Genomic DNA, 13129 nt, shown 5'->3' with positions numbered 1-13129 from the left:
ACATTCCTGCTCAGGACACTTTGCACAAAGGTCTCCTATAAGCTAGATGCTGCCTGTTTACAGTAGCCCAGATTCTAGGTAATGAAGATGACTACCTGTTTTAAATGCATTTGGGAAACATAGAAATCATCACACAAAGAAATATAAAATACATTTTGCTAATAAAAAAATTGAAATGCTAAATGCTACAGATATGTTAGTCTTTTTTACAATACCTAAAATAGTCCTAACTTTAATCCCCACTTCACATCATAAATCTACCTAGCTATCTCGATCTAAAAGGAACCTAAAATTAGCCAAAGCAGGCAATATGAAAAATGACTACAGCTATATCTGAATAGAGTTCAACACTAAGAGAGTCTATCTATCTTGTCATATAACAAATTTGGCCTCCAAAAAATCTCCCCTCTAAGCAGGAAAAAAAAAAAAAACATTTTGAGATAGAAGTAGATGAAATATTCCTAAAGAGGTTCACCACAGCAAAGATAAGCTAATGTCTGAGCATGTGGTAACCTGCTTCACAGAAACCAAATTGACCAGGTAGGTTTGGCCTCCTTCTCCACCATTCTGTCCCCTTTGGTAATTGACTTGGGACTTAAGAAGGTGAAAATGGCATTCAGATTGCAAATCCAAAATAAAATCCAGGAGCCATGAAGCCAATTTCCCTACTTATTCACACATGAGCTCCACTTGGCTCCCCGTGAGGATGTATTGTGTGGGGGTGGAGAAGGGAAGAGAGCAAACAGGAGGGCTGGTGTTTGCAGGTGCAGCTGCAAAGCTCTAAGCCCTTTCGTTACTCTGTCTCATAAATACAAAAATACAAACCAACCCAAACATGTTTACAGTTTAAGTTGCATAGAACAGCTTCCCTGGTCACTGTTTCTCTTTTTCTCTTTTCACTTTTTCTTTTTAAAAAGTTTAGTGAGAGAGAGAGAGAGAAAATTAAGCACCCAAAAGGTCTCATGGGGTCCTCTCCCCACACCTTCTCAACCAGTCAGAATTACTGGTTTGCATGCATGTCTGCCACTTATAGGTCATCCAGGGAACCAAACCCCCATGTTCATATGGCTCCAGTATTGCAGAGCATTGTGCTACCACCATGTCACCATGGCTAGCCCCTCTCTTCTCTTTATATTCTCTTCCCTACCTTTCACTTCCAAAGATACTATAAAAAGAACAGGGAATTACTAATTAGTTTGGACCCCTATTCCCATCAAATACCCCTATCATGTCTTCACACTTCTCTTTATTGCATATATCCACAACAGACTTCAAAAAAATCTCCTTCATGTGGGAGTACACATACTAATTTAAAGGGAAACCAGCATCCCCTGCTTACAAAATTGTAAGCAAAAATGTAACTACAAGATTGACACTAGAGGTTAAAAAACTAAAAGACCATTGTTTCTCCAGTTTTTGTGGCTCAAAGGACTGTCTTCATTTTCCTCCTCTCTCCTTTTGTTCCCTAAATGACACCTGAAGCCAAGATCTAGATTAAAAGTCTGCAATGCCTTTTAAAAAAATTGGATTTCTATAGTTTGAACAATGATGTGATGTAGCTAGGCTTTCTGCTTATGGATCCCAGGAAGCCTTGCTCCTTCAAGATGAAGTTAAAGCATCAACATGGACCTGTTAGAGAGGAAGGCTATAATATAGGAAGTCAAAATCTCCCTTGAAAGTATTAAAAGCAGACTAGATCATACAGAAAATAGAATCTTAGACGTAGAAGATAAAAAATCACTGGTCTAGAAAAATCCACCACAAAGACTAAGAAAATTGCCCCAAAACATGAGAGTAATATATGAGAAACACTGGATACCATCAAATGTCAAAACATCCATATAATTGGTATCCCAGAAGGCAAAGAGACTCATAAGGGCATTCATAATCTATTCCATGAAATTCTACAAGAAAACTTTCCAATCCTAGAGAGATACTCAAGATCCAGTCCCAAGAAATACAAAGGACCCCAAATAGAATCAACCCAAGAAGATCTTCTCCAAGACACATTATAGCCAAATTAACCAAAACCACAGACAAAGACAAGATACTAAGATTGGCAAGAGAAAAACAGCAAGTTACCTACAAAGGATATCCCATCAGGCTAACAGTGGACCTCTCATCAGAAAAAAATGCAAGCAAGGAAAGAATGGGAAAATATATTCAAAGTGTTAAAAGAAAAGCAATTTCAACCAAGAATACTGGACCCATCAAGATTGTCCTTCATATAGGAAGAAAAGACAAGAACATTCTCAGATAAACAAAACCTAAAAGAATTTAGCAACACCAGATTGGATTTTCAAGAAGTTCTCAAAGGAGTGCTATGCCAGAAAAATTAAATACAGACAAAAGAAAATGGCCAACATAATTGTAGGGATAAGTCTGGATTTGAATATTATATCCAAGAATTTAATCGGGAAGATCAAACCACAACACAACAAAAGATAAAGTACATGAGACTGAACTGGTGAAATAGAATTTTATGACTTTTGACTAAAACATTGCTGATTTTTTTTCTAGGCTTTGTTTTCCAGTTTTAAGGGTTTTTGTCCTTTCTTGAGCTGTCAATACATTCATGTACCTACTATTTGAACAGAATCCTAACGTGTTTCCTGGCTTTACGTTTTGAGCAGTTTCTTAGCATTTCTATGATTTATTAAAGTTAAAACTGCTTTTATTGAAATTAAAAAATATATTCAAAAATACCTATTTAATGACCATAGTAAGCTCTGTGGGATCAACTAGGTGCTACCTTTGTCAATAATTTTCCATTTCCAGTTTCATATAAATGTGTATGTATGTGTATGTGTGTGTGTGTGTGAATATGTGTATATATATATATATGTATATATATATATACATATATATATATATACACATACACACACACACACACACATACACATACATACACATTTATATGAAACTGGAAATGGAAAATTATTGACAATAACATGCATGATTAAGCCACTATGCAGTATATTCTGGATGGGAAAATCACATTTTTTATGCTATCATGATACTCAGGGAATTAATGTAAATTAATTAATTGTTTTAAATGTTTCAAAAAGATTTCAGAACAATAAAGTGAATGTTACAACATTAAAAAAAATAAATAAATAAAAGAAAGAAACCTTCCAAAGATCGATCAGCAGACTGCTATCTGAGAGTCAGGTAAGAACCACCTGGTTGTAGGTTCCAGTCATAGAGATGCTGTTTTACTGTATCTGTGAACCAGACAGGAAAATGTAGCTCTGACAAGCTCCCAAGTTGGTACTGATGCATACTCAGATCTGAGAGCCATTCTTAAAAGGTGCTGTGCTCCTTATCCTGAAGTAGCTGTGTAGTGGTTAAAGGCATGGACTCTAAGCCAAACTACCTAGATCAAAGGCTGGCTCTATCCTTTATGAGCTATGCAATCTAGGTGAGCTACTTAACTTTTCTGAGATTTCATTTTCCTTACATAAAATGGGGAACAGTTATTTCATGGAACACTGGTGAGAATTAAATGAGCTAACAAAGAACAGTGCTGGCCCACAGTGTGTAAGCATTTGCTATTATCCTACAAACAGTAGTTGAATCCAGCTAACACCCTAGTGTCTCCAATACAGCCCCCAAGGCTAGATCAGGATATGCAAATGGATGGCCCAACAATCTTTGATTGATCTTTTATTTTAGCTGGAGATGGATGAATGGATGAATGAAGAGAGAGAGAGAGATCCCTGAGCAGGTACATTAGGAAATCTGACTATCCTCAATCCAGAGGGCACTAGGCTTGGGTGTGAAGAGGTCTCCAGAAGATTCCAGCTTCAGTCATTTGAGTCACTCCCAGTCTCTCTAGCTTTCCCATCTGAGACCCCAGACACCATGGAGCAGAGTGGGACAAGTCATCCCATGTGACACATCCACATTCTTGGCCCACAGGATCCATGAACATGTGGAAATTATTGCTGTAGTGTGCCACCAAGTATGGAGGCAGTTTGCTAATCAACAGTAGGTGATGATGAGAGCAAACGGTACACAGACTGAACAGTGTTTTAGGCTGACTTGCACTTGACTGTTCACTAGGTGGAGAAAAATGTTCAGGACTAAATGATATGGGAGACCACATAGCACATTGACTGAATGCATGAATCAGCAGGGCCTCAGTTTATTGACATCTCTTATCATTAACTAGGCTAGGTTCTTAATCTCTCTGTACCTAATATTTTGAAATTGGGTTACTAATAATATTTTCTATTTCAAAGGACTGTTGTAAACATGAGATGAGAAATACACGTAATGCACTAAGCGCCAATCGATGGTAGGTAATAATAGTATTATTAAATGTTCTCAGTTAGTTTAAAATCACAATATTTCCACTGACTATTTCGCAGGGATAAAAATCAACTCTTAGACACAGACTTGGTTTGGCTGGCTCTTTTCATTCCCAGCCAGCAATTAGAATAGAGATCTGAAGGCTATATCCTGTCTGCCCTTAAATTGCCCTTAAGTCATATTTCAGAGCTGTTCTTGCAAATTGGTGTTTATGTGCATAGAAGAAGGGATCTTCCTCATGTCATCACACAGCAGGGTGTTCTCTTCCTGCATCTGAGAGCTGAGGACAGGGTGCTTACCAGGCAGGCAGGTGAATAAACAGCCTGACTTTAGCAGTAGCCCCAAGCCACACATTCATAGCTGTCACTGAGAGTTGCCAAGAGATCTCATCCTAGTAAATATGCATTTATTTATTTCATACTCATGGATGCGAAATACACTCCTGCTCTTACTTAAGCAGACTTGAAAGGCAAAAAATGGTTGTGTTTCCTGGCTGGGTTTAGGTTACAGGCAATAGAATTTATCTCACAGCAAGACAGAATTAACTCGCTTGCAAAAGTTTTGGGAAGAGCAAATGCCTGCTCTTGTCTTCATCTGCAGTTTGTGCCTGAAGTTCTGAAGTTTAGACTCTTTTTTTACATTTTTTAAAAATAATTACTTATTTATATTTATTTATCATTATTATTTAATTTTCTCACCAGACAGAGAGAGAGAGAGAGAGAGAGAGAGAGAGAGGAAGCCTGTCACCAGGTCTGGGATTTGACCCGTTGTTGGCCATGTGGGAGTCCACATCTTAACCATCATGCCACCTGCTGGCCCATCTTTTGCAATTTTTTAAAAAGAATTATTTTAATTAATTTATTCATTTATTTTAATTTGACTAGAGAGAGGCACACAGAAAGAGAGAGAGAGAAAGGGAAAGTGAGAAAGCAAGCTACCAGGTCCAGAACTTGAACCACAGTCAGCCATATGGGAATTCAAGACCTCAACCATGATGCTACCTGCTAGCCCCTCTTCTGCAATTTTTAATAGCTGACCTGCTAGGCATCAAGCACTACTCTAAATTCATATATTAAGTTAATCTCTATAATAGCCTATGAGGTAGGTGGTATTATATTTTTATAGTCTTCTGCTATTTGCTAGTATTTTTATATTTGGTATTTTCTTTCCATGAACAGAGTGAAAATAACTCTCCTATAGCCTATATTAAACAAATTCTAGTCTCCGTGGGTCCTTTCATGTTATATATTGTTTCCGTTGATTTAGTACCTGTTACTTTGTCTTTTCAAGTGCCTTATAAGTTTTTATTATTTGCTGACCATTTTGTTTGAAAAATTACTTATAAGAATAACTTGAGACCTAGGTATTGTTAGTTTCATTCCATTCCTTCTTGAGACTTTTGAGGGAGTGAATAGTTCAGGGCCATGCATTTATAACCGGCTGATTATAGTCTGTACTGTACCTTTGGAATGGTTCTCTTTGACTTTACAATCCAGTGCAGGGGCTGTTATGTGAGGATCTCTGCCTTAGGTGATCCTCAACTCTGAGCTTTTGTCCTTAAGTCGCATGAATCTGCTATGCAGACTGACCCCTTAGCTGCCTCTTGAGTCATTTTCTGAGCAGCAGAAGTAGGTCAGAATAGACCAACGTTCCCACCTGTATGTCACGCCTGTGTAGGTAGAGAACTTGGTCTGTAACCAAATTCAGACCAAGCCAGGCCACCTGGTCTGCACAAGAGCTACCATTGATCTAAACTGTTCTTTACTGCCTCTCCTAGGCAGGCTAACCCCCCAGGACAGAAAGAGCACTGGCTCTTTCCGTGAGCTCTTACCTCCTTCCTGCCCCGCTACTATCTTAGTAGGTCTTCTGTTGTCGATACGTTGTAAAAGATGCTTCTCTATATTTCTTTCAGCTTTTTTCCTTTCAGAGAGTTAGTCCGAAATATCCAGTCCACCATTACTAGAAGCTAGAAGTCCTTCACACAGAGACGGGGTTTGTTTTGTTTTCTAATCATTTTTCACTAATATTTAAAAATGAAATTTCAAGTGAAAATCTTGTTTCACGTGATATCTTGCTTTTTTTAAAAGCAGAAAAGTCTGGCAACCTTGGGCTCATAAATTAACAATGCAATAATTAGAACTGAATGTTACCAGAGTTCCCATCATGCTCTGTTGTCTTAAACTTGTCTCAACGTAGGATTTATTGTCTGTGTTGGTGGGCAGCTAAATTTACTGTCCCTGGACAAGTCACGATGCAGTAAAAGCAGTGAAATGATTTAGATATTAATGAGCATGAATTTTACCTGGATAAGTACTGAGTTGTCAGAAAAGTCATGACGTACTTCTCAATGTCTTTCTACGCAAAAATGCATCATGATTTTTCCTACGAGCCACTTCAAATCCAGGACTCTAGAAAGTTCTAATTAAAAATTTCTCTTTTTTTTTTTTGAAATAGAGATTCTCACTATGAGAGGCTTGAAGACTGCTGGGGAGGGTTGATAGATTTGCATAAGGAGCCCAGGAATCTTTTGGGGAATAAAGAGACCGCAGTCCTTCCTAATCCCTATTCCTCAGATGCAAACTCTTAGCATGGACTGAACTGACCATGACTAAGGCACAGAACTGTAACCCAGGAACTGTGTCTACTCAGCCCAGCCCTCCTGGGATTACACCAGAGCCTTGAAAAGCAGTTTTGTGAAGGAAGTGGAAGACCAGAGAGACTAAAGCTCCAGACCCATCTGGCAGGGGGAACTCCTGGCTGAGTAGAGCCCTGAGAATATATAGTCTCTCTTCTCCATCCCACCTTGAGGAATTACCAAGTTCTAGCCAGGGGCCCACGGTGGCTAGATAGAGGAGACCCAGCCCTGTCCCCTCAGGCCCACACACAGTGAAGCCCATTCTAGGGTGGTGATATTGCTCCTCTGGGGGAAAAGAAAACAGTCTCTGCACTTCCCACAACTGCCCCCCCTCAGCGCACCTGAAATAACCAATGACAAGTAACATTGTGATACTGTCCAACTTCAGGGCACACAGCCTTCTAAGACAAGGCTAGCCCTTTGGAAAAGATTTGGGACATAAAAAGTAGGCAGTCAAAAAGAGACACCAGACTTTCTACTAGTCTGGAAGTATGGGTCTGGAGAACTCTGAAAACTCTTGTAGGATGGATTGGGGTACGCTAATTACATACTAGACTGAATATGAGCATCCTGGTTACACTAATTAATTTTTCATAGGTGGGTGGGTATCTCCACATTTTTTATAGCACATAATACAGCATCCTAGTGAAGACCTTGGGCTCAGGGGCCAGAGTTTAGGTTCTAATACCAACTATACTCTTGGAAACAGTGGGTTATTCACAGGCCAAAGTTTTCTCAGCTATAAAACATGGGTGGATAGCGTAAGTACCTATAGCTCAGGACTGTGGTTAGAATAAGATATAACACGCCCAAAGCAGGCAGCATTCTACCCAGTGCATATACAGGCTAGAACCTAGTAAGTGCAAATGGACATTATTATTACTGTTGTTGTAATTATTATTATTTTGAAGCAGAAAGTCTAGTTTGTTGTAAGAGTAGGGTGAAGTGAGTGGACTAGCATTCCAGCCCCGGCATTTGACCTTTGGAAGACAGACAACAACCCCTCTGGCTTCAGCTTCTTTGCCCATAAAATGAAGTTCATATTTTATTTTCTGATAAAGATAAGATAAAAAGAGATGAAAAATGTCAGAGTGCTGTCAGCTGTCGGACTGAAAGATACCCAAAGATACATGAATCAGAAGCAACATCTCTGCGTCAGGAAGACACTGTCAGCCCAGGAAAGCTGACCTTCCTTTGTGTTTGTGTGCACTGAGGCCCCATATATCCAGCCAGAGGGGATATAATCAGATTGCAGTTGGACAAACAATGCTGAAAACAGACAAGACATCAGAGCATTTGGAACACATTCTGTAAGAGTGTTATCAGTTTCTAAAGCAGTTAGCAAGGACTGTACACTGAGTGGAGTTAGCGAGGACTGCTACATTGACCAAAGTTGAGTAGCAGAGTTGAGTAGCAGAAGCAAATTGTAAATCTGGCCCTCTGTCACGAGAGCCACCCAAGCCTAATGAAAGAGGACGTATAGCAGAAAAGTCATTAACACGGGAACTAAAAAGATAGAAATGAGCCTTCTACACAAAAGGAGATTCTTCTCTGCAATATAAAGACTATTAGTGGAATTTATGACTAATATACATTTTATGAGTGCAATTTTGACAAAAGATCATGTTCTGTTATAGCTTTTGCCTTTTAAAACTCAGCTGCCATATCACCCTTAAGGGTTTTAAATAATTGACCCCTTCCTAGTAATTTAAGTTGTGCTAGACTGTCTACACAATTCCAACAAGGTTTCATGTCTTGGCAAAATCAAATTAAAACTTTCTTTACTTCATCCACAGGTTATTTTGAATCTGTCAGCTCAGCTAGCGTGATCGTGTGAAGAAAACAGTATGATGCGGCTGAGCTGATACTAAGGGAGGGTTTCTATGGAGCCGTAAAGCAAAGCTGAATTTTCTTGTATCTTTTTGTTAATTGACCTGAGAATCAGGAAGAGATCTTCTTGGAACTTTTGTCTGAGTTATTTTCTATACCTCTTAGAATTTTCTAAAAGGGGAAAGAAATCGCAGAGGCCAATTACTCCTAAAAATGCATCCTACTAGGTCATTGGGAAAGTCGTGATGTATTTTCCTAAGTTTTTCTGTGCAAAATGTGTCATGACTTTCCCAATGACCCAACAGTTGGATTTCCATTAGAGGGACTCGTCTAGGAGGAAAATCAGTCCTGAGAAACAGAGATGGAAATAAGGATTCCACAGGTCATCTATTGCAAGATTTTTCAAACATTCATGCGCACACGAATCATCTGAGGAGCTTGTTAAAACGCAGAATCTGATTCAGTAGCCCGGGGATGGGGCCCAAGATTCTGCACATCTAACAGATTCTGTATTTCTAACAGATATGAGAATGCATGTGTCCTTGATTGGATTATTATACACTTACACATGTTTTTTAAAAAAATCCTGTACCCCACAAAGATGTATAGCAATTATATGTAAATCAGAAATTATCACTGAAAAAAAAAAATGGAAGTAGCAACCAAGAGAAGTTGAGGCTGCCCGTCCACGTATGACTCTTTGAAAGTCAGAAACATCTAAAACATACCTGCATTTAAAGTTGCTATTGAATTTTATCCATTAAAAGTGAATTACTGCAAATTCTGAATAATATTAATATGAAATATACCACATTAGTTAAGAGTTGGAATCAGAGGCTTGATTCACCAAAATAGAAATACCCACAAAGTTGGCCGAGCATGGTGCCATGAGGCTAAGAATTGTGTTCTGCAAGCTAGGACCACATGCAAAGCCTAAGTTCAATTTTTGGTCCAACCTAAGAACCAGACATGGTGGTGCACAACTACAATTTCAGAGAATATGGAGGCTGTGTCAGGAGGATTGCTGAGCCTGAGGCTGGCCTGGTCAACAGAGGGAGTCTCCCTGTCTGAAACAGCTGGAAGTTATGGCATATGTCTGTAGTCCCAGCTGGGAGGCTGAGGCAGGAGAAACATGACAATAAGACCCTGTCAGAGAGAGAGAGAAAGAGAGAGAGAGCGAGCGAGCAAGCAAGAAAGAAAGGAGAGAAGAAGGGAGGGAAAGGAAGGGGAAGGAGAAAGGGAAGGGTAGGAAGGAAGGAAGAAAGAGAGAAAAAGAAAAGCAGAGAGAAAGAAAGAGAGAAAAAGGAAGTCAATATATGTAGTCAAAGACAGTGGAAGAAACATAGCTGGAAAAATATTTTGAATGTTTATCTCTTTCATAAGGTATATGTGTTTGGCGTAGGGGGAGATAGGTATTTTTGACCGGCTCTCACATGCCATGATTCCTCCTTCTAATCCCTCAGCCAGCCAGCGTCACACAGGTATGCCTAGCATATTCTCGTAAACCTGTGATCCAGACCCTGGCCTCCCATCTGGCTCAAGTATCACACAGCTGTGTCCTACCACCAGTGCCACTGCAGCTGGGCTGGAAAAATCTAAGTATATCATCAAGGAACCTTAGCTGTTTTTGGACACCACACTGACCATCCTGACTGTAAAGTCCCCACAGTAACTAAAAGCAAACCAAGAACAGAAAGCAACAACGGACTTGTCATTTCCTAGGGTATATGGGGGCTTGTTTGGACAATGGGTTTGAGGGTTACAGTTAGAGCATCTTAAATGCAAAGTACCTTGTTCCCTACTGTGAGAAGCCCTGCTTACACCAGAATACATCAAAACACCCCCTGACTTTGGGCAACTGATGTGCTGGCATGTGTTTGTTTCTCACATGTTGCTAAGTGTTCACCAGAACTCATGTTCAGACTTTTCTTCTTCTCCTTTTATTTCTTTTTAATGTTTATTCACTTATTTCTTATATGAGAGAAAGAGACAGGAGGAGACACAGAGAAACAAACATCCCCAACAAGATGCACTCCCAGCCCCAGCCGGCCTAGATCACGGGTAAGAACATGCACCCAGCATGGACAGGGCGGTCCCCAGGTGTGAACCCAGGACCTTCCCATGTGATCTGTTCCCCAGGTGACCGCACTACCGCCGCACCACCATGTGGCCTCTCTCCTTCGCTGTCTTCATCCCTATGTCCGAGCATTCTTCCCGCCTCCTGACATCTTAGTGCTGCTCATCTGAAAATCATCTGTGAGCAGCTGCTGTAAGTAGAAAAAGATGGACCTCTCTGACAAGAAACCAAACACCTGGAAAAGGAATTTAATTCCATGAATACAAACATACTCTACGACATTTTCCTTTCGTGTTTAGCTGCAGTCAAAAGCAAGGGAATTCCATCTTAGAAGGACAATCTGAGAGATCCTCAGAGATATTTGATACTTTTTTCTAAAACTTTGAAATTAACCTTCATATAAACACACACACACACACACACACATATACAAATATAACTTTACCTTTTACAAAATAGACAGTTTTTGGGCACATGTGCGCGTGTGCCCAAGATCCCGAGAGGAGAATTGAGGAGAAGGGATTGCGGTGTGGCTATCCCCCGGGGGGTGATTTCTTGCTTTCTGTCTTTCTGGCGACCACACGCATCCCATAGTAAAAACCTCTCAAAAAATAAAAAAAATACTGTTTAGCCAAACTCATGCTTCAGTGAATGTAATCAGAAACTGTACACACTGTGTCATATTCAGAAATCTATAAGGAAAGGGTCAAAAATTACAGTGCTCAGGCCAAAAACCTAGGGCACCATCTGGCTTCAGGATAGACCATGAACTAAGGATGGTGCTTTCAAATGGTTGGAAAAAAGTCTGGAAGATTTTATGATGAATTAAGACAAGATGAAATGCAAGTATCAGTGCCCATAAATATAACTTGATTGGAATTTAGCCTAGAGCCTCACTAAATCATTGACGTATTGTCTGTGCTGCTTTTGAGCTCCAATGGCCATGAGAAGCTGCTTCCCAGACTAGATGACCAGCGCTCCAGCTGACTTGTGTCCCACCCATTCAGGGGTTGAAGTCCTGACTGCCAGGACCTCAGAACGGGACTCTATTTGGACATAGGGTCTTACAGAAGCAATCAAGTTAAAATGAGGTCACTGGGGTAGGCCCTAATCCAATTGTATAATTTCTCTATAAAAAGAGGAAATTCAGACTCAAAGAGGCACATAGAAAGAAAAGAGTGTGAGGAGACAAAAAAAAGAGATAACTATGTTCAAGCCATGGGGAACAGCCTGGAACAGACTTTGTTTTCAGGTCGTCAGAGAGCACTATCCCTATGGATGCCTTTTTATTTACTTACTTACTTACTTATAGAGAAGTTTTTGCCCTATGGCAAAAGAGAGACTCGCTGGGGAGACACAGAGAGACAGAAAGTGAGAAACACCGTAATCTCTTCTCCTCCAGTCTCCTCTCGGGATTTTAGGCATGCATGCACACATAACCGGCGTGGGTTTTAAGCTGCTGGGTCTGGGATTTGAACTGTGGTTGACTCTGAGAGAGTCCAGCCACGTAACCATTATGCCATCTGCTGGTCCACAGATGCCTTCTAACCCCCAGAACTCAGGCAGTTTCTCTTGTTTAATTCACCAAGACTACAGTACTTAGTTATATCAGTCCCAGCAATTGAATACAGGTAGCGAAGCCTCAACTATTTACTCTTGGGGCCTTCACAGACAAAGCCTGATGACCCCTGCTGCAGGAGAACATGTCTGTGTTTAACACCTGAGGCCAGTCAGCACGTGCCTCATGGCCAGCAGCCGTGACACCAGAAATCCTCTCTCTGATGAACCGGCCCTTCCCCTCACACCGGTGCTCATATTTAAGCCCTTCCTCCCTGGGAAATGAACTTGGAGCAACCAACAGCTTGCACATGATCTCGGATTTAAAAAGGTCATTGAACAACCCGAACTCAGTACCTCTTGCTCCCAGCCAGAAAGGCAGCCAGTCCTTTCTCATACATTCCATGGATGTAAGGATTCTAAAAGATGAGAGGAACGACAGAGGAGGAGAGAATGGAGAGACTGGTGGAGAATCTCTACTTCATTTTTGAACACAGTATGGCACATCTATTAATAGAATGCCACCTCCCGAGGGCCCTGGAAGCTCTCTTATAAGACCTAGGCTTTTAGAAGTTGTCAGTTCTCTTGGGAATCCTCCCTTAAATCCATTGGCTTTCTGAGATGTTAAAAGAGAAAGGAAAAGACAAGGCAGGCTAATTACATTATAAAACAAATTGCTGTGTCAGCCAGATGAGGTGGTGGTTAAGGCAGCT

The 13129-nt window shown here is 40.4% G+C and overlaps 1 protein-coding gene across 1 annotated transcript in view; it reads right to left on the bottom strand.

Annotated features, from left to right (window-relative positions):
- Positions 1–13129, bottom strand: part of PGM5 (phosphoglucomutase 5) — a 273115-nt gene that overhangs the window by 12147 nt on the left and 247839 nt on the right. The gene's annotated exons all lie outside the window — the stretch shown is intronic.

The sequence above is a fragment of the Tupaia chinensis genome, unplaced genomic scaffold (assembly GCF_000334495.1).
Source record: "Tupaia chinensis unplaced genomic scaffold, TupChi_1.0 Scaffold000354_1, whole genome shotgun sequence".
Lineage (NCBI taxonomy): Eukaryota > Metazoa > Chordata > Mammalia > Scandentia > Tupaiidae > Tupaia > Tupaia belangeri.
The sequence above is the reverse complement of the archived record's forward strand: the minus strand, read 5'-3'. Positions and strand labels throughout refer to the sequence as shown.